Below are 16,243 nucleotides of genomic sequence, written 5' to 3'. Positions count from 1 at the left end.
CAGAGGAAGAGCACTGTGGGGCCACTGCTTTGGACCTAAAGGTTTGGAAGTGCCTGAGCAGCACCCTAGGAACGTGTCACACTCATGGGTTGGAATATTTAGATGTGACAAAATAGTCTTGAAATTTTAGTATTTTTTCCTTCTTCTTTCTTGACCCTCCCCACCATTCTCCGAGTCATTCAGCACTATCCACGTGGCCTCAAGGAGAATGAATAACAAGAAAGAAATGGGAAAAAAATGTTAATACTCTTCTTCTTCTTTTTTTAAATGTCCAGTCTAGGCTCTCCAAAGTCAAAAAGAGAGGCCTGAGTGGAGCAGGATTTAGAGTTTATGCCATAAAAAGGTGACGATGCAGATGTTCTTTTGGACCTTACCAACCAAGAGTCAAACACAGAGTTCTAGGCTCTTGCTGAGTCAAGGAATCCAGGCTATTTATATACTGAAAGAAATACCTGATTTGGGTTGGAAGCTGCATCCCATGACAATTCACTAGTACATGAAGTTTTGAGATTAATGGTTACATTTCACAGGTGGTAACATTAAACATGTACAGTTTAGATGTTTCTGCAGATAATCTCTGGAGATACTTTTATAATTACAAGATGGGGAACAGCACAGTTGAGTACAAATCTTTACACAAGGGCCTTCAGTCTATGAAGACTTATGGCCTCTTCTTACACCTGTGTCAATAGCGTCATCTCTCTAGAGTTTCTTTTCACAAGTAATGCTTAATTAATAAGCTTTTGGGCTCTGGCTGTAGGCAGGTTTTTATGGCCAATATGAATGGAAAATAGAGTTAATAAACAGCATACAAATTTATAGATAGGTCAAGAAAAGATGGTGAGATCTATAATATTATGCCTCCACACATACACAAAATTAGACTGTGAATAGAAGGAAGGTGAGATAGGACACTGTTCTTCTATCCTTGGGAGAAGGTGACCAAGGCTGCAAAGGCCCCAGAGGTGGAGGAGGTGTCTGTGTGTGTGTGTGTACGCATGTGCGGAAGATGGAAGAAATTTTGAGCACATTCATTAAAACATTCTAAGCTCCATGTGGGTTCAAATCCTGGGTCAGCCATTTATTAGCTTTGTGACTTCAAGCAAGTTACTTAACCTCTCTGTGCTTCAGCTTCCTCATCTGAAAAATGAGGAAATTAGGGCTGACAATAATAGTAGCAGACATCACAGATTTGTTGTGAGAATTAAATGAGTTAATATCATATAAAGCCCTTGAAACAATACCTGGCACGTTAAACTAAACAAAGAGTTTACTATTATTTTTTTTGTTTGAAAAAAGACCCACCAGAGGGAGTGGAGAAGACTGATTTGTATGGGAGTTGGGAGGTGGGATGTGGAAAGTGGATTCCAGAACATAGTGTACAGATTACTTAAAACAAGAGGAAGAACATTTCCCCCTAAACCAGGGGATATATGTTAAGGAAAGCTGCGGATGTTGATGGATTCAATTTTTTTTTTGGATTTGATTTTGAAGGGTTGGAGGTTGAACAAGATTCTGTCCAATGACCCCTATTTTACTATGAATAGCTGAGGTGCACAGGGAGATGGTATAATTGAGAAATTAGGATTTAAGGGATGATTTTGATTACTGAATCATATTCCTTTCTGCTTTCTGGGATATTGGAATAGACAGGGGAATAACTGAAATCCCTAAACTATACTTCAGCTGCCCTGATATCTGAAATGAATGTAAAACCCCTTATCCTGTGCCTTTGTGACTATAAGAGCTGCTATGCCCTTTATCTGAGCATGTTCTTGTAGGACAAAGGCCCTAATGCTAATGAAGTAGACACTAACTAGCCTCAGCCCTGGACATATGTAAATCATATCAGCTAGATTCTGCTATTTAAAGATAACTTATCTTCCTTCCTTTTGCCTTACACCTTCAGAACTGAAATGATAGCTCTGTCTCCCCTCCTTTCAGCTTATGTTCTATTGAAGTGAACTCCTTTACTGCTTTGAACTTGCTATTCGAAATGAACTCATCTCCCCTTGCTAAAATCATTAAAAATCTCGAATCCTCTAAACTCGGGGAGACAGATTTTGGGCTGCTAGGCCATCTGCTCTCCTCCTATGTGCCTAGTAATAAACTCGTTCTCTCTTTGAAACCCCAGTGTCTCAAGAATTGGTTATTGAGCACGTGGGGAAGAAGAATCCATGGCCTTTGTCTGGCAACAATGAACTAAGGCACCTCTTACTGTCTAGTTACGACTTTAGCTCCTGATTGGTCTTCTTGCTGCCTCTTTCTTCCCTTTCCAGATTTCCAACAACCGTTTAACACAATATAGAACCCCGAACAACCCATAAATTCTTGCTGATTAATCTGGTGGTACATAGCTAAAAGCCCAAAACTCTCTCTTTTCAAAAAAAATTGTACAGTAGGACCTCATTTTACATGAACTCAACACATGCAAAATCAGGTTTACGCATTTGGCAACTGGAGAAAATAAATGCAGAGAGAGAGAGAGAATTAAGATTTTAAACATTATTTCTATGTTTAATTTTGTTTGCATATTGTCACTAGAGTGTTTGTCAGCCTTATTTGTTAAAAAAATAGGTGATAGGTATGTTCGTATAAGAAATTCTTGTTCCACTACATAGTGGAGTTTGTTATTATGCACCTCTTATATAGAGCTGGGCAGCACAGTAGCCTCAGGGTGGTGGTGGGAAGTGAGGGGCAAGGAATACTGACCCAGCCAAGGTCTCCAGGCAATACAGTCCCCCAGCTCACCGATGTTGGGCACATTCCCTGCCTCCCATTGGCGGTCACCAATTTTCTTCCTCTGGTGGGGAGGGCAGAGAGGACTTGGGATGGTACAAACTGCTGGGCATACTTGAGAGAGAGAGAATTAAGTTTAAAAAATAACATTTCTATGATAAATCTTGTTTACTTACTGTTTATTTGCCTTATTTATATAAAAATGTAAGGTATATTTATATAAGAAATACTTATTAATTATAGGGTTCCCTATTGTGCACAATTTTCAACTTAGGCAAAGCGTCTTGGAATGTATTGGTGGTGTAAAATGAGGTCGTACTGTATTTCATGATTGCACTATACAGGCAAGAGCACCCATTTGCTTCATAGGCCTGAAGACAAAAGTGGCCAATGCATGTACAAAACCTGCCCATTGATAGGCTGAGAAACTTTCTGCTTCTTATAAGTAAAATAGGCAGCAATGTCAATGAAATTTCAGAAGAACAGTACAATGAGTAAGTATGTGTGTGTATGAATGTGGATATGTACACTTGTGCATAAATAAATGTGAGCCGTCACTATGTGATAAAAATTCTTATTAAACAAACAGAAAAACACGGTCTTTTAAGGCCTAGATTGAGTGTTGATTTTCTCCAAACTGTTGACAAGGTCACCCTGTTCTGAATGTCTACTACCTTGCTTATACTCATCTTAGGGAAGCACCCCAATTGATTCTGTGTGTGTGTGTGTGTGTGTGTGTATGTGTGTGTGTGTGTTCTTTTCTTAAGGCCCTTCCCCATCTCTCCCCGCCCCTTAGATCTAAGTTCCTCCTGAGGAGATGGGGGAACAGGGGGGCTCTGACTTAATCTTCTTGGCGCTTCTTTTACTATTATAATGTATCATACTCAGTGGGCATTCAGTGCATGCCTGGCACACAGTAGGTGCTTTATAAGTATTTATTGAATAAATAAATGAATGCTGAACTGAATGTGGAAGTTACATGAGTTAGCAACATTTCTAAATATCTGTTTTTCTTCTCAGTCAAAAATGTTAGTCTAAAAAAAATAATGTTAGTCTAGGCTACTGCATTTGCGGTTACAGTGCTTCAAAGTCAAATAAATCTGTAATATTTTCGTTTCCTAGGCTGCTCAAAGCAGATACCATGAAATGGGTTGGCTTAAGCAATGGGAATTTATCAGCCTACAGTTTTGAGGCCATGAAAATATCCAAATCCAGGCATCAGCAGGGTGATGCTTTCTTCCCACAGACCTGCCAGGGACTCTTGGCTCCTCTGCCATGGGGCAAGGCCTATGGCCTCCTCTGCTGATCTCTCCCTTCTCTTCTGGGTTTTGTTGCTTCCATCTTCTTGCTTCCGTGGCATTCTCTCTCTCTCTCTCACTCTCTGTATTCATTACATTTATAAAGGACTCCTGTAAGAGGATTAAGACCCATCCTGAATAACCTTAACTGAAGTAACCCCATCCAAAGGTCCTACTTAAAATGGGCCCACACCTACCGGCATGGATTAGCTTTAAGAACATGTTTTCTGGAGTACATACAGCTTCAAACTACTACAAATAACATTTATCTTAAACAGAACTACACATTCTGACCACAGATCTAGGTGCTTGCAAGTGGGAAAGAGCTTCAGCTTTAAATACCGCATCTATATACAGTCCTGTAATCAGAATTTGTTCCTCTAAAAGGCTGACAATAGTTATATAAAAAATATCAGTTTGTCTTTTCCCGAGCTTCTTTTCCTTTTATTTATCTCCTATTTGGCAATAAGAAGGAGCCAGTTAAATCCCCAAGCGCCTGAAGGAATTGGCGGTGAGTTTACGGATATATTGTGTCCCTCGCGCCACGCCGTAGTGTGGAGCCGGCCAAGGGGTGGCGCGCGCGCTTTTGAAATCAAGGTTCCGTCTCAACGGCTGTTGCTGAATCCAGGTGCCGTTCCTTTGGGCGTTAAGTTAGCCCCGGCCTTATTTGGAGCCATTCGGGACCCAGTTTACTAAACGGCCTTGGCCTCGAACTCTCCTCACCTCGGCTTTTTCTACCTCAGGGTTTGACTTCGTCGCGACGCTTGTCTGTGGTAAGAGGACTTTTTTTTAGCTGTTTGAGTTCCGACGCGGCGCGCGGGGTGGGGGGCGCACAGCGCCGCTTGGCTAAAGGCCCTGTGTTTGCTTTGGTGCTACTCGGGACCTGGAAGGAAATTTTAAGATGTGGGGAAAATGACGTGCAACTGAAAAGCGTCTTAGGAATCATCTTTGTTTATTGAGATGCATAAGGAGTGCACATCTCACGGGATAGGGTGGGAGGAATCATCTTTGTTTATTGAGATGCATAAGGAGTGCACATCTCACGGGATAGGGTGGGGAGGAATCATCTTTGTTTATTGAGATGCATAAGGAGTGCACATCTCACGGGATAGGGTGGGGGTTGCATTTTTCTCGTAGCGAAGCCTGGGATTCTGTGCTTTCAATAGAAGCTAAATAAGGAAATATGGAATTTAGATCGATTGGGACCACTGATCTAGAAAGCTGCCGTTGTTTTACACATGTCTACAGCGAGGCCCAGGAAAGGCTCCCCTGAAGTGAGGCCTCAATCTTTTGCTTTAGGGACGTCTTTATTATGCACCAGATCCACTAGGCCTTGTGCCTGGTGGAAACAGCTCATTATCTCTACCCAGTGAGTTTCAATTCCTACGCGCTGGACAAAGTGAAGAATTTCCCGTAGAAATCAAGGGGGTAGGGCGAGAAAAAGTAGAGAGCACATTTACACCTTTACAGTCTTCTTTGATTCCCTCAACTACATTGCTTCTGTTTTATCAGGTGAGGTAACTGGGCATTATTTGGGAGGATTTTAAGCTCGTGGGCCAGGGAATAAAACAGTCTGGCTTTACCCCCTAAGAATCCTAATAGACAGTTGGGGGTGTAAGGTGTAGAAGACTTTAGAAGCAATCTGGCCCAGTTTTTCTCTGATTCTTTTATTTTTCCTTTTTCTTCTACCCATGTGCACCTAGGAGGTATCCAATGGTATCCACATATTTGCCTAGTCCCAGGATGGAGTAAAAAAAACTATTGATCCATTCAGATCTGTTTATTAGCTTGTTGAGCTCTGTTAACTTTTCAGAACTGCTTCTTAAATAGTACTACATGATTTAAAATACATACATATGTGTGTACGTGTATATACATATATATTCACGTGGAGTACTCCACAGAGCATTTATGCAATTCAGCTCACAGTTATATTACTATTAATTTCTAAGGAATCTTCATCTAAAATGTTCAAATTAATGCTACTATCTATTATTTAACAGTTAGTGTCTATAAAATGTATATGTAATGTATAAAGAATCCAAGACAGTTTGGACTAGTGGCCAGAAGTCCACTTAACACAGTTGAATATTTGAAGTCCACTAAACAGTTGAATATTTGACCCTGAAAAAAGTTGCCTTCAGATACCTGTGAAATGGATAGTATGTTTAGGTGAAAATAGCTTGGAGTAGAGCATAGGATCAAGTTCTGTCGTGCCCTAAAGTGTAATAGAATGGTAAAAGATTTCTATTTAAATCATGGTGTTTTTAATTGGAGGAAGAATTTTGAAAAAGAAGTACTTAGGCTGCTTCTGAACATCAAATCCTCTTTATGCTGAGTGGGAAAAGGCAGTGAGACATACAAGGCAATAAGATTTTCAGGACACCATACTTGCAGGCTCCCCCCCCACTTCTTTATTTAGAGAAGTTGTGGGTTTACAGAAAAATCATGCATAAAATACAGAATCCCCATATACCACCCTATTAACACCTTCATTGGTATGAAATGTTTGTTACAATTGATGGAAGCACAGTTTTTTAATTGTACCATTAACTGTAGTCCATGGTTTAATTAGGGTTCACTGAATAGTATAGTTCTTTGGATTATTTCATTTTTGTTGTATTACTATAAATACAATGTAACATTTCTCCTTTGTACCACATTCGGGTATGTATTTCATTGTTTTTAATTATGTTCACAGTGTTGTAGTACCATAACCACCATCCACTATCAAAACATTTCTATTGTTCCAGAGAGGAACCCTGTACATTTTAAGCCTTAACTTCCCTTATCCTGTCCCCACCCTGTCCCCTGGTAACCTGTATTCTCCATTCTGACTCTAGAGTTTGTTCCAATTATTTCATTTCAGTGAGATCATAAAATATTTGATCTTGTATCTGGCCTCTTTCACTCAACATGATGTCTTCAAGGTTCTTCCATGTTGTTGCATGTGATAGGACTTCATTTTTATGGCTGAATAACATTTCATTGTATGTGTATATGACATCAGTTGATGAATTGGGTTGCTTCCATCTTTTGGCATTTGTGAATAATGCTGCTATAACATTGGTGTGTGTTCTTGTTTGCTAGCTGCCAGAATGCAATATACCAGAAACGGAATGACTTTTAAAAAGGGGAATTTAATGAGTTGCTAATTTATAGTTCTAAGGCCGAGAAAATGTCCCAATTAAAACAAGTCTATAGAAATGTCCAGTCTAAGGCATCCAGGGAAAGACACCTTGGTTCAAGAAGGCCGATGAAGTTCAGGGTTTCTCAAGTGAGAAGGCACATGGCGAACACAGTCACAGATTTTCTCTCCGCTGGAAGGGCACATGGCAAGCAAGGTGTCATCTGCTAGCTTTCTCTCCTGGCTTCCTGTTTCATGAAGCTCCCTGGGAGGTGTTTTCCTTCTTCATCTCCAAAGGTTGCTGGCTTGTGGACTCTCTGCTTCTTGTGGCCTTGTCGTTCTTCTCTGCTCTCTCTGAATCTCCTTCATTCTGCAGAATGTTTCCTCTTTTATAGGACTCCAGAAACTTATCAAGACCCACACAAATGGGTGGAGACATGTCATCACCTAATCCAGCTTAGCAACCACTCTTGATTAAGTCACATCTCCGGGGAGATGATCTGATTACAGTTTCAAGCATACAGTATTGAATAGGGATTAGTCTACCTTTATGAAATGGGATTTAGATTAAAACATGGCTTTTCTAGGGTACATACATCCTTTCAGACCAGCACAGCGTGCTAATATCTGTTTGAATCCCTGCTTTCAATTCTTTTGGGCATATACCTAGTAGTGGAATTGCCAGGTCATATGGTAATTCTACACCTAACTTTCTGAGAAACTGCTAAACTGTCTCCAACAGTGACTTCTCCATTTTACATTGTCATCAGCAATGAATGAGTGTTCCTATTTCTTCTCATCCTAATACTTGTAAGTTTCCTTTTATTAATAGCAGTCATTCTAATAGATATGAAATGGTATTTTATTGTGGCTTTGATTTGCATTTCCCTAATGGCTAATGATATTGAGCATCATTTTGTATGCTTTCTGCCCTTTGTATATTTTCTTTGTAGGGGTGTCTAGTCAACTCCTTTTGTCCATTTTTACATTGATTGTCATTTTAAGTTGAAGGATTTCTTTATATATTCTGGATACTAAACCCTTATCAGGTATGTGATTTCCAAATATTTTCTCCCATTGTATAGGCTATGATTTTAGTTAAATGAAAAAGTCCTTTGAGGCATATAAGCATTTAATTTTTTAAAAAATATTTTTACTGACAGATCTTCACACACATACATTCCATACATGGTATGCAATCAGTTGGCTCACAGTATCATTGTGTAGTTATGTATTCATCACCATGATCATTTTTTAGAACATTTGCATCACTCCAGAAAGAGAAATAAAAAGAAAAAACTCATACATACCATACCCCTTCACCCTCTCTCTCATTGACCACTATATTTCCATCTAATTTAAAAAGTATTAATTTTGATGAGATCTCATTTTTCTGATTTTTTTTTTGTTGTTGTTGCTTGTGCTTTGTGTGTAAACTCTAAGAAATTATTGCCTAACACAATGTCCTGAAGAAGCTTCCCTACATTTTCTTCTAGGAATTTGATAGCTCCGGCTCCTATATCTGGTCTTTGATTCATTTCAGGTTGATGTTTATATAAGGGGTGTGGTAGGGGTCCTCCTTTTTTCTTGCAAATAAAAATCCAATTCCAAGAACCATTTGTTAAAGAGATGGTTCTTTCCCAATTAAGTGGTCTTTGCCCCCATGTCAAAAATTAGTTGGCCATAAATATGAGGGTTGATTTCTGAGGTCGCAATTTTATTTCATTGTTCTATGTGTCTGTCCTGTGTCAGTACCATGTTGTTTTGATTACTGTGACTTTGTAATAAGTTTTAAAATTGAGAAGAGTGAGTCTTCCAGCTTCATTCTACTTTATCAGGATGGTTTGGCCATTTGGTTCCCCTTACCCTTCCATATAAATTTGATGGTTGACTTTTCCATTTCTGAAAGAAGATTGTTGGAATTTTGATTGATATTGTATTGAACCTATAAATCACTTTGGGTAGGATCAAAATCTTAACATTATTTAATCTTCCAATCCATGCACACAGAATGTCCTTCCATTTATTTAGGTGGTCTTTGATTTCTTTTAGTAATACTTTGTATTTTTCTGTGTACAAGTCCTTTACATCCTCGGTTAGTATTATTCCTAGGTATTTGATTTTTTTAGTTGTAAGTGGAGTTTTTTTCGTGATATCTTCTTATTGTTCATTGATTGTATACAGAAACACTACTGATTTTGGGGCATTGATCTTGTACCCTACCATTTTGCTAAAGCTTGAGGAGTTTTGGTGTGGGTTTTTCAGGATTTTCTGTTTATAGAATCATATCATCTGCAACAAAGAAAATTTTACTTCTTCCTTTCTAATTTGGATGGCTTTTATTTCTTTTTCTTGCCTAATTGATCTGTTAAGAATTTCCAGTTCACTGTTGAATAACAGTGGTATAGTGGGCATCTTTGTCTTTGTTCCGGATCTTAGAGGAAAAGCTTTTAGTTTTTTACTATTAAGGAGAATGTTAGCTATGCGTTTTTCATATACGCCATTTATCATGTGAACAATTTCCTTCTATTTCTGGTGTTCTGTTGTTATTGAGAAAGGTTGCTGGATTTTGTAAAATACCTTTTCTGTTGCAATCAAGATGATCTTGTGTTTTTTCCTCTTCATTCTGTTAATGTGGTGTATTACATTAATCGATTTTCTTATGTTGAGCCACACTTACGTAACAGGGATAACTCCTACTTGATCGTGGTATATAATTCTTTTAATGTGCTGTTTGATTCAGTTTGCTAGTATTTTGTTGAGGATTTTTGCATCCTATTCATAAGATATATTGGTCTGTATTTTCTTTTCTTGTGGTATCTTTATTGGACTATGGATATGGGAGTAATGTTGACCTCATACAATGAATTAGGGAGAGTTCCGTCTTCAATTTTTTGGAAGAGTTTGGGCAGAATTGGAATTCAGCCTTGAAATGTTTTGTAAAATTCCCTAGTAAAACCATCTGGTGGTGGGCTTTACTTTGTTGGGAGGTTTTTTTTTTTAGAAATCATTCCATTCTACATATGCAATCAGTAATTCTTAACACAATCACATAGATGTATGATCATCATTTCTTAGTACATTTACATTGATTGAGGAAAAGAACTAGCAAAACAACAGAAAAAGATATAGAATGTTAATATGGAAAAAATAATAATAATAATAATAATAAAAAAGAAAAGGAAAAAGAAAAAAAACATAAGACACAAACAAACAAACAAACAAACAAAAACTATAGCTCAGATGCAGCTTCATTCAGTGTTTTAACATAATTACATTACAATTAGGTATTATTGTGCTGTCCATTTTTGGGTTTTTGTATCTAGTCCTGTTGCACAGTCTGTATCCCTTCAGCTCCAATTACCCATTATCTTACCCTGTTTCTAACTCCTGCTGGTCTCTGTTACCACTGACATATTCCAAGTTTATTCTCGAATGTCGGTTCACATCAGTGGGACCATACAGTATTTGTCCTTTAGTTTTTGGCTAGACTCACTCAGCATAATGTTCTCTAGGTTCATCCATGTTATTACATGCTTCATAAGTTTATTCTGTCTTAAAGCTGCATAATATTCCATCGTATGTATATACCACAGTTTGTTTAGCCACTCGTCTGTTGATGGACATTTTGGCTGTTTCCATCTCTTTCCAATTGTAAATAATGCTGCTATAAACATTGGTGTGCAAATGTCCGTTTGTGTCTTTGCCCTTAAGTCCTTTGAGTAGATACCTAGCAATGGTATTGCTGGGTTGTACGGCAATTCTATATTCAGTTTTTTGAGGAACCGCCAAACTGCCTTCCACAGTGGTTGCACCATTTGACATTCCCACCAACAGTGGATAAGTGTGCCTCTTTCTCCGCATCCTCTCCAGCACTTGTCATTTTCTGTTTTGTTGATAATGGCCATTCTGGTGGGTGTGAGATGATATCTCATTGTGGTTTTTTGTTTGTTTGTTTGTTTTTTATGTGCTGCAAATACACACACACACACACACACATATATATATATATATATATATATATTTATTAATTAACGGAAAAAAAGAAATTAACCCAACATTTAGAAATCATACCATTCTACATATGCAATCAGTAATTCTTAACATCATCACATAGATGTATGATCATTGTTTCTTAGTACATTTGCATCGGTTTAGAAGAACTAGCAACACAACAGAAAAAGGTATAGAATGTTAATATAGAAAAAGAAATAAAAGTAATAATAATAGTTAAAAACAAACAAACAAACAAACAAAAAAACCTATAGCTCAGATGCAGCTTCATTCAGTGTTTTAACATGATTACTTTACAATTAGGTATTATTGTGCTGTCCATTTTTGAGTTTTTGTATCTAGTACTGTTGCACAGTCTGTATCCCTTCAGCTCCAATTACCCATTATCTTACCCTGTTTCTAACTCCTGCTGGACTCTGTTACCAATGACATATTCCAAGTTTATTCTCGAATGTCTGTTCACATCAGTGGAACCATACAGTATTTGTCCTTTAGTTTTTGGCTGGACTCACTCAGCATAATGTTCTCTAGGTCCATCCATGTTATTACATGCTTCATAAGTTTATCCTGTCTTAAAGCTGCATAATATTCCATCGTATGTATATACCACAGTTTGTTTAGCCATTCTTCTGTTGATGGACATTTTGGCTGTTTCCATCTCTTTGCAATTGTAAATAACGCTGCTATAAACATTGGTGTGCAAATGTCCGTTTGTGTCTTTGCCCTTAAGTCCTTTGAGTAGATACCCAGCAATGGTATTGCTGGGTATATGGCAATTCTATATTCAGCTTTTTGAGGAACCGCCAAACTGCCTTCCACAGTGGTTTCACCATTTGTCATTCCCACCAACAGTGGATAAGTGTGCCTGTTTCTCCGCATCCTCTCCAGCACTTGTCATTTTCTGTTTTGTTGATAATGGCCATTCTGGTGGCTGTGAGATGATATCTCATTGTGGTTTTGATTTGCATTTCTCTAATGGCCAGGGACATTGAGCATCTCTTCATGTGCCTTTTGGCCATTTGTATTTCCTCTTCTGAGAGGTGTCTGTTCAAGTCTTTTTCCCATTTTGTAATTGGGTTGGCTGTCTTTTTGTTGTTGAGTTGAACAATCTCTTTATAAATTCTGGATACTAGACCTTTATCTGATATGTCGTTTCCAAATATTGTCTCCCATTGTGTAGGCTGTCTTTCTACTTTCTTGATGAAGTTCTTTGATGCACAAAAGTGTTTAATTTTGAGGAGCCCCCATTTATTTCTTTCTTTCTTCAGTGCTCTTGCTTTAGGTTTAAGGTCCATAAAACCGCCTCCAATTGTAAGTTTCATAAGATATCTCCCTACATTTTCCTCTAACTGTTTTATGGTCTTAGACCTAATGTTTAGATCTTTGATCCATTTTGAGTTAACTTTTGTATAGGGTGTGAGATACGGGTCCTTTTTCATTTTTTTGCATATGGATATCCAGTTCTCTAGGCACCATTTATTGAAGAGACTGTTCTGTCCCAGGTGAGTTGGCTTGACTGCCTTATCAAAGATCAAATGTCCATAGATGAGAGGGTCTATATCTGAGCACTCTATTCGATTCCATTGGTTGATATATCTATCTTTATGCCAATACCATGCTGTTTTGACCACTGTGGTTTCATAATATGCCTTAAAGTCCGACAGCGTGAGACCTCCAGCTTCGTTTTTTTTCCTCAAGACATTTTTAGCAATTCGGGGCACCCTGCCCTTCCAGATAAATTTGCTTATTGGTTTTTCTATTTCTGAAAAATAAGTTGTTGGGATTTTGATTGGTATTGCATTGAATCTGTAAATCAATTTAGGTAGGATTGACATCTTAACTATATTTAGTCTTCCAATCCATGAACACGGTATGCCCTTCCATCTATTTAGGTCTTCTGTGATTTCTTTTAACAGTTTTTTGTAGTTTTCTTTATATAGGTTTTTTGTCTCTTTAGTTAAATTTATTCCTAGGTATTTTATTCTTTTAGTTGCAATTGTAAATGGAATTCGTTTCTTGATTTCCCCCTCAGCTTGTTCATTGCTAGTGTATAGAAATGCTACAGATTTTTGAATGTTGATCTTGTAACCTGCTACTTTGCTGTACTCATTTATTAGCTCTAGTAGTTTTGTTGTGGATTTTTCCGGGTTTTCAACGTATAATATCATATCGTCTGCAAACAGTGATAGTTTTACTTCTTCCTTTCCAATTTTGATGCCTTGTATTTCTTTTTCTTATCTAATTGCTCTGGCTAGAACCTCCAACACGATGTTGAATAATAGTGGTGATAGTGGACATCCTTGTCTTGTTCCTGATCTTAGGGGGAAAGTTTTCAATTTTCCCCATTGAGGATGATATTAGCTGTGGGTTTTTCATATATTCCCTCTATCATTTTAAGGAAGTTCCCTTGTATTCCTATCTTTTGAAGTGTTTTCAACAGGAAAGGATGTTGAATCTTGTCAAATGCCTTCTCTGCATCAATTGAGATGATCATGTGATTTTTCGGCTTTGATTGGTTGATATGGTGTATTACATTAATTGATTTTCTTATGTTGAACCATCCTTGCATACCTGTGATGAATCCTACTTGGTCATGATGTATAATTCTTTTAATGTGTTGTTGGATACGATTTGCTAGAATTTTATTGAGGATTTTTGCATCTATATTCATTAGAGAGATTGGTCTGTAGTTTTCTTTTTTTGTAATATCTTTGCCTGGTTTTGGTATGAGGGTGATGTTGGCTTCATAGAATGAATTAGGTAGCTTTCCCTCCACTTCGATTTTTTTGAAGAGTTTGAGGAGAGTTGGTACTAATTCTTTCTGGAATGTTTGGTAGAATTCACATGTGAAGCCGTCTGGTCCTGGATTTTTCTTTTTAGGAAACTTTTGAATGACTGATTCAATTTCTTTACTTGTGATTGGTTTGTTGAGGTCATCTATTTCTTCTTGAGTCAAAGTTGGTTGTTCATGTCTTTCCAGGAACCCATCCATTTCATCTAAATTGTTGTATTTATTAGCATAAAGCTGTTCATAGTATCCTGTTATTACCTCCTTTATTTCTATGAGGTCAGTGGTTATGTCTCCTCTTCCATTTCTGAAATTATTTATTTGCATCTTCTCTCTTTTTCTTTTTGTCAATCTTGGTAAGGGCCCATCAATCTTATTGATTTTCTCATAGAACCAACTTCTGGTCTTATTGATTTTCTCTATTGTTTTCATGTTTTCAATTTCATTTATTTCAGCTCTAATCTTTGTTATTTCTTTCCTTTTGCTTGCTTTGGGGTTAGTTTGCTGTTCTTTCTCCAGTTCTTCCAAGTGGACAGTTAATTCCTGCATTTTTGCCTTTTCTTCTTTTCTGATATAGGCATTTAGGGCAATAAATTTCCCTCTTACCACCGCCTTTGCTGCGTCCCATAGGTTTTGATATGTTGTGTTTTCGTTTTCATTCGCCTCGAGATATTTACTAATTTCTCTTGCAATTTCTTCCTTGACCCACTTGTTGTTTAAGAGTGTGTTGTTGAGCCTCCATGTGTTTGTGAATTTTCTGGCACTCCGCCCATTATTGATTTCCAACTTCATTCCTTTATGATCCGAGAAAGTGTTGTGTATGATTTCAGTCTTTTCAAATTTGTTAAGACTTGCTTTGTGACCTAGCATATGGTCTATCTTTGAGAATGATCCATGAGCACTTGAGAAAAAGGTGTATCCTGCTGTTGTGGGATGTAATGTCCTATAAATGTCTGTTAAGTCTAGCTCATTTATAGTAATATTCAGATTCTCTATTTCTTTATTGATCCTCTGTCTAGGTGTTCTGTCCATTGATGAGAGTGGTGAGTTGAAATCTCCAACTATTATGGTATGTGTGTTTATTTCCCTTTTCAGTGTTTGCAGTGTATTCCTCACGTATTTTGGGGCATTCTGGTTCGGTGCATAAATATTTATGATTGTTAAGTCTTCTTGTTTAATTGTTCCTTTTATTAGTAGATAGTGTCCTTCTTTGTCTCTTTTAACTGTTTTACATTTGAAGTCTAATTTATTGGATATTAGTATAGCCACTCCTGCTCTTTTCTGGTTATTATTTGCATGAAATATCTTTTCCCAACCTTTCACTTTTAACCTATGTGTATCTTTGGATCTAAGATGTGTTTCCTGTAGACAGCATATAGAAGGATCCTGTTTTTTAATCCATTCTGCCATTCTATGTCTTTTGATTGGGGAATTCAGTCCATTAACATTTAGTGTTATTACTGTTTGGGTAATATTTTCCTCTACCATTTTGCCTTTTGTATTATATATATCGTATCTGACTTTCCTTCTTTCTACACTCTTCTCCATACCTCTCTCTTCTGTCTTTTTGTATCTGACTCTAGTGCTCCCTTTAGTATTTGTTGCAGAGCTGGTCTCTTGGTCACAAATTCTCTCAGTGACTTTTTGTCTATAAATGTTTTAATTTCTCCCTCATTTTTGAAGGACAGTTTTGCTGGATATAGAAGTCTTGGTTGGCAGTTTTTCTCTTTTAGTAATTTAAATATATCATCCCACTGTCTTCTAGCTTCCATGGTTTCTGCTGAGAAATCTACACATAGTCTTATTGGGTTTCCCTTGTATGTGATGGATTGTTTTTCTCTTGCTTCTTTCAAGATCCTCTCTTTCTCTTTGATCTCTGATGTTCTAACTAGTAAGTGTCTTGGAGAACGCCTATTTGGGTCTAATCTCTTTGGGGTGCGCTGCACTTCTTGGATCTGTAATTTTAGGTCTTTCATAAGAGTTGGGAAATTTTCAGTGATAATTTCTTCCATTAGTTTTTCTCCTCCTTTTCCCTTCTCTTCTCCTTCTGGGACACCCACAACACGTATATTTGTGCGCTTCATATTGTCATTCAGTTCCCCGATCCCGTGCTCAAATTTTTCCATTCTTTTCCCGATAGTTTCTGTTTCTTTTTGAAATTCAGATGTTCCATCCTCCAGTTCACTATTTCTAGCTTCTGTCTCTTTAAATCTACCATTGTAGGTATCCATTGTTGTTTCCATCTTTTCTACTTTGTCCTTCACTCCCATAAGTTCT

The 16,243-nt window shown here is 37.5% G+C and overlaps 1 protein-coding gene across 3 annotated transcripts in view; it reads left to right on the top strand.

Annotated features, from left to right (window-relative positions):
• The first annotated feature begins 4,606 nt into the window (after positions 1-4,606).
• Positions 4,607-16,243, top strand: part of PBK (PDZ binding kinase) — a 78,092-nt gene continuing 66,455 nt past the window's right edge. For all 3 annotated transcript variants that reach the window (XM_077152870.1, XM_077152872.1, XM_077152869.1), the window contains exon 1: positions 4,607-4,810. The gene's annotated coding sequence lies outside the window, so the exon portion shown is untranslated. The remainder of the gene's footprint in view (positions 4,811-16,243) is intronic.

This window comes from Tamandua tetradactyla, chromosome 3 (assembly GCF_023851605.1).
Source record: "Tamandua tetradactyla isolate mTamTet1 chromosome 3, mTamTet1.pri, whole genome shotgun sequence".
NCBI classification, from domain to species: domain Eukaryota; kingdom Metazoa; phylum Chordata; class Mammalia; order Pilosa; family Myrmecophagidae; genus Tamandua; species Tamandua tetradactyla.
This window is presented reverse-complemented; position numbering and strand designations above follow the sequence as displayed.